Here is a 9,930-nt window from a genome sequence, read left to right as displayed (position 1 = left end):
CCTTCCTTTCAACCCAAACTTATCAAAAGGTCTAACTATACTCTTCTTACTGAGTTTTCACTTACTTCTCAATTGTCTACAGCCCAGATTTTTCCCTCCTTTGCCCTGACACCTCTTTGAAAGCCTCCCAATCACCCAAACTGATGAACTTTTATTAGACTTCATCCTTCTCAGTCCTCTACAGAATTTACACCCTGTTTCTTAGTTATTTGTATATGGACCATCTCAGTTATTAGATTTTAAACTCCTTGAGCACAAACTTTATTTAGGTCATGTTCATGCTTGTACTACTAGACTCTCCAAATCCCACCTCTATGCAGCAGAATGTCTTGCATGCAGTAGCTTAAGTGATATCAGTCTAAGAGTCATGAGAAAACTGGAAAAAGACTGAGATTTCACATGTTCATTTCACTTATCTTGTCTGAGCTTTAGTTCACTCATGAAAATGGGGACAATAACAACTTTATTACTGATGCAGGATCTCTGAGATACTCAAATGAAATCCAAAGATCAGGAATCAGATTTAGAACTGAAAAGGTCCTTAGAGATCATGTCATCCACAGGTGAGTCGGTGGATAGAGAGTTAAGCCAGTCAGGAAAATTCATCTTCCTGAATTCAAATCTAGCTTCCGACAATTATTAGCTGTGTGTGACCCTGGGCAAGTTATTTAACTGAATTTGTAAAATGAGCTGGGGAAGGAAACTACCTCCAGTATCTTTGCCAAGAAAACCCCAAAAGAGGTAATGAAGAGAGGAGGGCCGGCGCCGGGGCAGAGTCGCTGCCGCGGCTGCTATGAGGCTGCCCAACATCCTGCTCATGGGTACACCAGGGGTTGGAAAGACCACACTAGGCAAAGAACTTGCATCAAGAACAGGACTGACATACATTAATGTGGGCGATTTAGCACAAGGACAGTTATATGATGGCTTTGATGAAGAATACGAATGTCCTGTTTTGGATGAAGACAGAGTAGTTGATGAGTTAGAAAATAAAATGACCGAAGGCGGAATTATTGTTGATTACCATGGCTGTGACTTCTTTCCTGAATGATGGTTTCATATAGTTTTTGTGCTTCAAATAGATAATTCTGTTTTATATTCAAGACTTGAAAAGAGGGGATACAGTGTAAAGAAACTACAGGACAATACACAGTGTGAAATTTTCCAAATTCTTTATGAAGAAGCCATGGCCTCCTACAAGCATGAAATAGTGCACAAGCTGCCAAGCAATGTACCAGAAGAACTAGAGAGTAATTTCGATCAGATAATGAAATGGATTGATCAGTGGATGAAAGATAATAATTGAACTTTGAAGGCAAAGCATGGATTTTCAAGGTGTTCTACAAATTATTTTCTTGATGACTTCTTCCTCCTTATGTAATAGGAATTAAGACAACATACACCAAATTTTACTATCCAGAATTGTGTTGTACAAGTGGCAGGTGGATAATATATAAGGTTGAGTTTTGACTAAATTTTTTTTTCTCCATGAGAAAACTGAGAAACCCCCAAATAAACGAAGAAGATATTAAGGATTGTTAAAGTTTAGATATATTCAACATTCTCATTTATTTTGGTTACCTGCTAAAGAGTAAGCAAATTTGAGAAACTAGATGGAAATCTTATAATTGACATGAAAAAGAAAAATGAAGACTAGGAAGAACTGCTGACTTTGTAAATAAAAGAGCTTAAGGATAAAGCTATCAACATTAAATGTTCTATTGGTGGTGAATGTTTGTTGTTTTTTAAATCTTGGAGTTGGTTATAAATTAGGATAGTCACAAAGTAAATAATGAGGCTTTTAAGAAAATATATATTTTTTATATTTAAAAAAGAGGTAATGAAGAGTTGGACACAATAGAAAATAACTGAATAACAACAAAATATTTCACAACTTCAGTTTATTGGGTTTCCCTTCCCTCCTATTCTTTGTTAGAGAGGGAGAATTTTGCTCTGATCTAAGAAGTTCCTACATTCATTGTATTAATGGGTCTTTTGTTCATTGTTAATCCTATTAAGGGAAACCAGGATTGACCTGACTTCCAACTCCTCCTTATCTTCATTACAATCTACTCTAGTGTTGCTGGCTATATCCTGAGCTCAGACAGAATGCCTTCCTTCATTCCTAAACTTAGACATAGAAGGAAATGTTATTAACAAATTCAACCATCTCAATTTACAGGTAAAGAAACTGAGGCTGAGATGCAGAAAGGAATCACTTTAACGTTATACTCATGGAAATAGCAGTCAGGATTTGAAACCAGATCCTTGAATTCTCTGAAGCTTAGTTGTGCTCTCAGACCAAGAGCTTTAACAATCTGTCCAGGATCACATTACTAAGGAGGGGGCCATTAGTCCATCTCTGGTCTCTGAGGTAGAACTTGAATTCAGATCTTCTTAATTTTATGCAGGAACTATGATCCACATTTTACAGATAATGGGCAAACTGATATCAGAGAATTTAAGTGACTTGTTCAAAGATACATTGAAAGTGACAGAGACAGGAGTCAAACTCAGGTTTCACTAGAAGAGATTAGCAATCCCAGTCAATTCCTGATTCTCTCTTCTTGAATTTTTATTTCTCTCATCTGACTTCCTTGCTTTATCCCACACAAATCCCAGGATCATCTTGGATAAATTAAGATTAAAAAAAGAGAATACAGACACACCTAAATCCATAGAGTCACATGATCTGACCCTCAGTTCACTCATCAAAAATAGCTACAGGGATGATTGTACTCACAGCATTGTTGGCCACTGACAGACCAAAACTACTGATGGTAGTCATCAAAATTCTAGTTCAATCAATCAATTAGTCAATCAGCAAATATTACTAAGTGACTGGGACTGTGCAAGTACAAAGAATAAAACAATGCCTATGCACAAGGAGTTCTTATTCTAACAGAGGAAATAAGTAAACAATATGTATATATATATATAATATATATATGTATATATGCCTATACAGAATAAATACAAAGTTAATAAATACAAAAATATAAATATCATATTTTTATTGTACTGTTATGGAAATTCTCATTTTATTCCATATATTAAAAATAAAATTATATACACACTACAATGTACTGCTAGCATCAGAGGATGTGAATTCAACTCTGACTTCAGATACTTACTTTCTGGGTAACCCTAGGAAAATTCATCAATTTCTGTTTGCCTCAGTTTCTTCCTCTGTAAAATGAGGATAATAACAATACAAACCTCCCTTGGTTATTTTGAAGAACTAATAATATTTGCAAATGTTAACAATTGCAAAATAGCATAGTGTCTAGTACATAGTAAGCACTATATAAATGGTGGCTCTTATTATTATTATTATATGAGATGATAATTGCAAAGTACTTAGCATATAGTACATGCCATATAAATATTAACTATTATTATCATCATAATCATCATAATCATTATTATTATTATTACCTTGAAAGAAGAAAGATTCTCTATAAAACAGAGGTAATGAAGGATTGCACTCCAGACATGGGGTGCAAAGGTAAGGAGATGGGAGATGGAGACTACTAAATGAAAAACAGCACAATAATTTCCAACAAGACTAGAAAGAAGGGTTGAGTGGGTCTAAATAGAGAAATTTATCATTGATCCTAAATATAATAGAGCTATTTGAAGAGAAAAATCACATAATTAGAACTTCAGGAAAAAGCAAGATGGAATTTTAGCATGGAGAAATGAAGAGATTTCTCTGCTTCCTGATCTTTCCCTGCCTCAGATGGTTCTTCACAGTGAGAATAATAGATGAACAGTGAATGTCTTTACATAGATTGAATGTATGAATGATTAACTTCTTTTAGTGAATTGGAATGATTGCAATGAAAAAGCCCAGTGGAATAGGCTAATCAGATACTGGATATGAAGTCAGGCTCAAGTTTCAATCCTACCTTAGACTCTTTTTTAGAATTTATTTTTATTTTATTGATATTTTACTTTTCCAAATATATATTATAAAAGTTTTTCAAAATTAATTCCTGCAAATATATTTTAAGTTACAAAATTAGCTTCCACCCTTCCTTCCCATCCCCCTCCCTTCAGCAGTGAACAGTCAGATTAATATTGTACATATGCTTTTGTGTTAAACATGCTTACAAATTAGTTTATTTCAGTATGAGGACTTAAGATTAAGGGAAAGAAATATATAAGAGATATATTTATAAAAGTGAATGTAATATTCATCAGATTCTGAAGGATTTTTTGTTTTGTTTTGTTTTTCTTCCTCTGGATGGGGATAATATTGTCCATAGCCAGTCTAATATGTGTGTCCTAGCTCTCTGAACTGCTGAGGGCAGCTGCCATCTATCAGGGTTGATCATCTCACAATGTTGTTGTTAATGTGTACATTATTTTCTTGGTTCTGCTCCCTTTGCTTAGTGTTAGTGCCTGTAATTCATTCCATGCTTCTCTAGAGTCTGACCATTTATGGCTTCTTATAGAACAATAGTATTCCATAATATTCATATACTATTACTTGTTTAATCATTTCCCAATTGAAGGGCATCCCCTCAATTTCCAATTCTTTGCCACCACAAAAAGGACTGCTTTTAATATTTTGGAACATGTGAGACTTTTCCCATTTTTTATGATTTCTTCTGGATATCAGCCTAGAAGTGGCATTGTTGAGTTTTATTGCTCTTTGGCATAGTTCCATATTGTTCTCCAGAAAGGTTGGATCTGTTCACAACTCCACCAGCAAATGCATCAATGTCCCAATCCTCCCACATTGATCATTTTCCTTTTTACTCACCTTAGCCAATATGATAGGTGTGAGGTGATATCTTAGAGTTGCTTTAATTTATATTTCTCTAATCAGTAATGATTTGGAGCTTTTTTCATGATTATATATAGCTTTAATTTCTTCATTTGAAAGTGGTCTATTCATTTCCTTTGACCATATATCAATTGGGGAATGACATGCAACCTTATAAATTTGATGCAGTACTCTATATATTTTAGCAATGAGACTGTTATCAGAACTAGTTGTGAAGATTGTTTCTCAGCTTTCTACTTTCCCTCTAATTTTGGTTGAATTGATTTTATCAGTGCAAAAACTTTTTAATTAAATATTGTCAAAATCATTCATTTTGTAGTTTATAATGTACTCTATTTCCTATTTGGTCATAAATTTAACCCCCTTTACCTAGATCTGATAGAGTAATTCTTGGTCTATAAATTTATCTATGGTGTCGCTCTTCATGTCTAAATCCTGTATTCATTTTGTTCTTATTTTTGGTAAAGGGTATGAGATGTAGGGCTGCACCTAGTTTTTGCTATATTAGTTTCTGGTTTTCCCAACAATTTTTGTCAAATAGTGAGTTCTTTTCCCAGAAGCTGATGTCTTTGGGTTTGTCAAATAGTAAATGACTATAGTCATTTACTATTGGGTTTTTTTTGAACCTGTCCAAGTCCATTGATCCATTACTCTATTTCTTAACCAGGATCAGGCAGTTTTGATGACTGCTAATTAGCAGTATAGTTTTGGATCTGGTAGAGCTAGACCACCTTCCTTTATATTTTTTTCATCAGTTCCCTTTCTATTCTTGACCTTTTGTTGCTCCAGATGAATTTTGTTACTATTTTTTTAACTCAGTAAAATAATTATTTGGTAGTTTGATTGGTATGGCACTGAATAATTTAATTTGAGTATAATTGTCATTTTTACTATATTAGGTCAACCTAACCATGAACAGTTGAGATTTTCCAATTATTTCAATCTGATTTATTTGTGTGAGAAGTACTTTATAATTGTGTTCATACAGTTTCTGGGTTTGTCTTAGTAGGTAGATCCCAAGTATTTGATATTGTCTACAGTTATTTAAATGGAATTTCTCTTTCTATTTCTTGCTCTTGGGCTTTGTTGTTCATATAAAGAAATGCTGATGATTTATATGAGTTTACTTTATATCTTGCTATTTCGCTGAATTTGTTAAATTGTTTCTAGGAGTTTTTAATATGATTTTTCTTGGGTTCTCTAAGTATATCATCATATCATCTGCAAAAAAGTAAAAGCTTTGCTTCCTCACTGCCTATTCTTATTTCTTCAACTTCTTTTTCTTCCCTTATTGCTAAAGCTAAATTTCTAATACTATATTGAATAGTGATGGTTATAATGGGCATTCTTATTTCTCCCCTGATCTTATTAGAAATCCTCCACGTTTATTCCCATTACATATGATATTTGTTGATAGTTTTAGATAGATACTAATTATTATTTTTAAGGAAAGCTCCATTTATTCCTAAGCTTTCTAGTCTTTTTAATAGGAATGGACATAGCATTTTATCAGCATCTATTGAGATAATCATGTGATTTCTATTGATTTTGCTGTTGAAATGTTTAATTATGCTGAGTGTTTCCCTAATGTTGAACCTAATTGTTTTCCTAATGTTTTTGCCTGCCTGGCATAAATCCTCCTTTATCATGGTATATTATTCTAGCAATTACTTGCTGTTACCTCATTACTAAAATTTTATTTAAGATTTTTACATTAATGTTCATTGGGAAGATTGGTCTATAATTTTCTTTGTCTATTTTTGGTTCTCTCTGGTTTAGCTGTCAGCACCATATTGGTGTCATAAAAGGAATTTGGTAGAACTCCTTTTCTCCTAATTTTTGTTAATAATTTATGTAAAATAGGAATTATTTGTTCCTTACTTGTTTGGTAGGTTTCAACTGGTAAATCCTTCTGGACCTGGAGACATTATCTTAGGAAGTTTATTGATGCTTTCTTCAATTTCTTTTTTCCTGAAATTGGGTTATTTAAGTATTTTATTTCCTCTGCTGTTAATCTGGGATGTGTGCATTTTTGTAATTATTCATCTGTTTCATTCAGGTTATCAAATTTATCGACATACATTTGGATAAAGTAGATCTAAATTATCTCTTTAATTGACTCTTCATTGGTGGTTAGTTCAGCCTTTTCATTTTTGATACTGGTAACTTGGTTGTCTTCTTTCTTTTTTTAAATCATATTAACTAAAGGCATATCAATTTTATTGACTTTTTCATAAAACCAACTCTTAATTTTATTTATTAGCTCAATGATTTACCTGCTTTCAATTTTATTAAACTCTTCCTTGATTTTCAGAATTTCTAATTGGTATTTAATTGGGGATCTTCAATTTGTTCTTTCTCTAGCTTTTTTAGTTGCATACCCAATGCATTGATCTCCTCTTTCTCTATTTTATTCATATAAGCTTTCAGAGATATAATGTTTCCCCTCAAAATCGCATTGTCTGTATCCCATAAATTTTGGTATGATATTACATCATTATCATTTTCTTGGATATAATTATTGATTATTCTATGATTTGTTGTTTGAGCCACTCATTTAAAATTAAGTTATATAATTTCCAATTGGTTTTTAATTTCTCTTTCCATGAACCTTTATTACATGTAATTTTTATTGCATCATGGTCTGAGAAGTATGCATTTATTATTTCTACCTTTCTGCATTTGATCATAAGGATTTTTTGCCCTAGTACATGGTCAGGAGTACCTAGGTTCAAATCAGGTCTCAGACACTTAATAATTACCTAAGCCTGTGGCCTTGGGCAAACCACTTAACCCCATTTGCCTTGCAAAAAACCTAAATAAAAAAAAAGTTTTCTCCATGGTTCTATCATATCTAAGTTTTCTTAGATTGTATTCACCTTCTTAACTTCCTTCTTGGTTATTTTTTGGTTAGATTTATCTGGTTCTGAGAGGGATGTTGAAGTCCCCCTTTGTTAAAGTTTTGCTATCTATGTCTCCTTGTAATTCATTTAACTTTTCCTCTAGGAATTTCAATGCTATACACTAGGTGCATATATGTTTAATAATGTTCACCTATAGTACCTTTTAAAAAGATATAGTTTCCAACCTTATCCCTTTTAATGAGATATATTCTTGCTTTTGTTTCATCTGAAATCAGGATAGCTACCCCTGATTTTTTTCTTTCAGTTGAAGTATGGTATATTTTGCGCCATCCTTTTACCTTTGCCCTGTGTATATCTCTCTACTTCAGATGTGTTTCTTATAAACAATATATTGTAGGTTTCTGGTTTTTAATTCATTTTGCTATTCACTTCTGTTTTATGGAACAATTCATCCCATTCACATTTTTTTAGTTTTTTTTTTTTTGCAAGACAATGGGGTTAAGTGGTTTGCCCAAGGCCACACAGCTAGGTAATTATTAAATGTCTAAGGCTGGATTTGAACTCAGGTACTCTTGACTCCAGGGTCACTGCTCTATTAACTGCACCACCTAGCTTCACCCCCCCAGTCAAATTTAAAGTTAAGATTATTAATTCTCTATTTCTATCCATGCTATATTTCCCCTTTAAATTCTTCTCTTTCCTTTCCTCTTATTCCTCCTCACCAAAGTTTTAATCCTTTTTTCTTTTAACTTTTCTTTTAAAATTTAATTTTCAGTTTATTTTCACTTAAACATCACCTTCCCTTTTATCAGTCTCTTCTTCTCTTATCTTTCCTTCACCTCCCCTCCCTTCCCTGTAGAGTAAGATAGATTTTTAAACCCAAGTGGGAATGTATCTTATTCCCAATCTGGGCCAAATTTCTAGAATAGAATTTACTCAGAGTTCACACCCTCCCATCTTTCCCTTGAAAATTATAAACCTTTGTGACTCTTCACCTGGTATTCTTTATCACTGACATACTATTAATCTGATGTCACCAATCACAGCTTGATTAATTGATTGTTTGATAAGATCAATTTGTTAATAAAGTGCCATCACAGATGGATTGATTAGTTGCTAGATTGTTTGATAAGCAGCACTGCCTCAAAGTCACTAAGTACCCTCCCCTCTTCTGTCTCATCATAAGTACACTTTTCAAGAGTCTTGAATTACATCAAATTATAATCATTTTTCCTTATCCCCCTTTTCAAGTACTCTCCAAAGACACACAGTCCTCAAAGTCAAAGTATCATCTAAAGCCAAATCATTTCATGAACTCTTTGTACCCCTCCCCCCTCATTTTCTCCCACATTTTACCCCACTTACCTCCTTGCTAAGTGAAGTAAGCATTAGAACAAACCCTGATTTAATTAACTATAAGAATCTTAAAGGGCTCTAAGTACTGGGAGGCTCTGAAGATCTCACTTGAAAATTTTACAAATGATTGTAAGTTATGGGAGACACTGACTCAGGACTTCCCAGCTTATGATCAGAGACAGTGCTAATTTTTGTCAGCACAGCAGAATTGAAATGGATCAAAGGATACTGATACTTAAGTTTAGAGTTAACACCTCCACTTTTCATCAGGGCTCTTTGTCTCAAACATAGTGATGTCAGCTTGAATCTCTTTAATGGAGAGACAAGACCAGACTATACCCAATATCTTCAATTATATTTGACCCTTTGATTATCTTAAGAGAAGTACAGTTCTCAAGAGTTGTAAATGTTATAAATTCCCTTTTAGGATTGTATATAATTTGATGGTCTTGACTAATATTTGTTTTGTTTTCTTTTGTTTCTTCCTTCCCCTTTTCATTTACCTTTTTATTCATATCTTGAATTTTTCATGATTGAATTCTCTGTTCAGTTCTGATCTTTGTGTCAGGAAATTCTGGAAGTCCACTTTTTTGTTGAACATCCATGTTTTCCCCTGCCAGTATGTGCTGAATTTTGCAGCATAGTAAGTTCTTGTTTGTAATTCTAGGTCCTTTGCCCATCAATATATGATATTCTAGGTCCTCCAGTCCTTCATTGTTGAGGCTGCTAGGTCCTTTGTGGGTCTGATTGTGTTTCATTTGTTTTAAATTGTTTCCATTTTGCTGCTTGAAGTATTTTCTCCTTTATTTGAAAGTTCTGGAATTTGGCTATAACTGCCCTTGGGTTTTTTATCTGGGTCTCTTTCTGGCAGCATTCTGTGTATTCTTTCAATGGTTTTTGTTCTAGCAGATTTGG

At 33.4% G+C, this 9,930-nt stretch overlaps 1 pseudogene; it reads left to right on the top strand.

The window, feature by feature from the left end:
* The first annotated feature begins 793 nt into the window (after window positions 1–793).
* Window positions 794–1,306, top strand: LOC141502644 (adenylate kinase isoenzyme 6 pseudogene; annotated as a pseudogene).
* Window positions 1,307–9,930: the final 8,624 nt, after the last annotated feature.

The sequence above is a fragment of the Macrotis lagotis genome, chromosome X (genome assembly GCF_037893015.1).
Source record: "Macrotis lagotis isolate mMagLag1 chromosome X, bilby.v1.9.chrom.fasta, whole genome shotgun sequence".
Classification (NCBI taxonomy): domain Eukaryota; kingdom Metazoa; phylum Chordata; class Mammalia; order Peramelemorphia; family Peramelidae; genus Macrotis; species Macrotis lagotis.
This window is presented reverse-complemented; position numbering and strand designations above follow the sequence as displayed.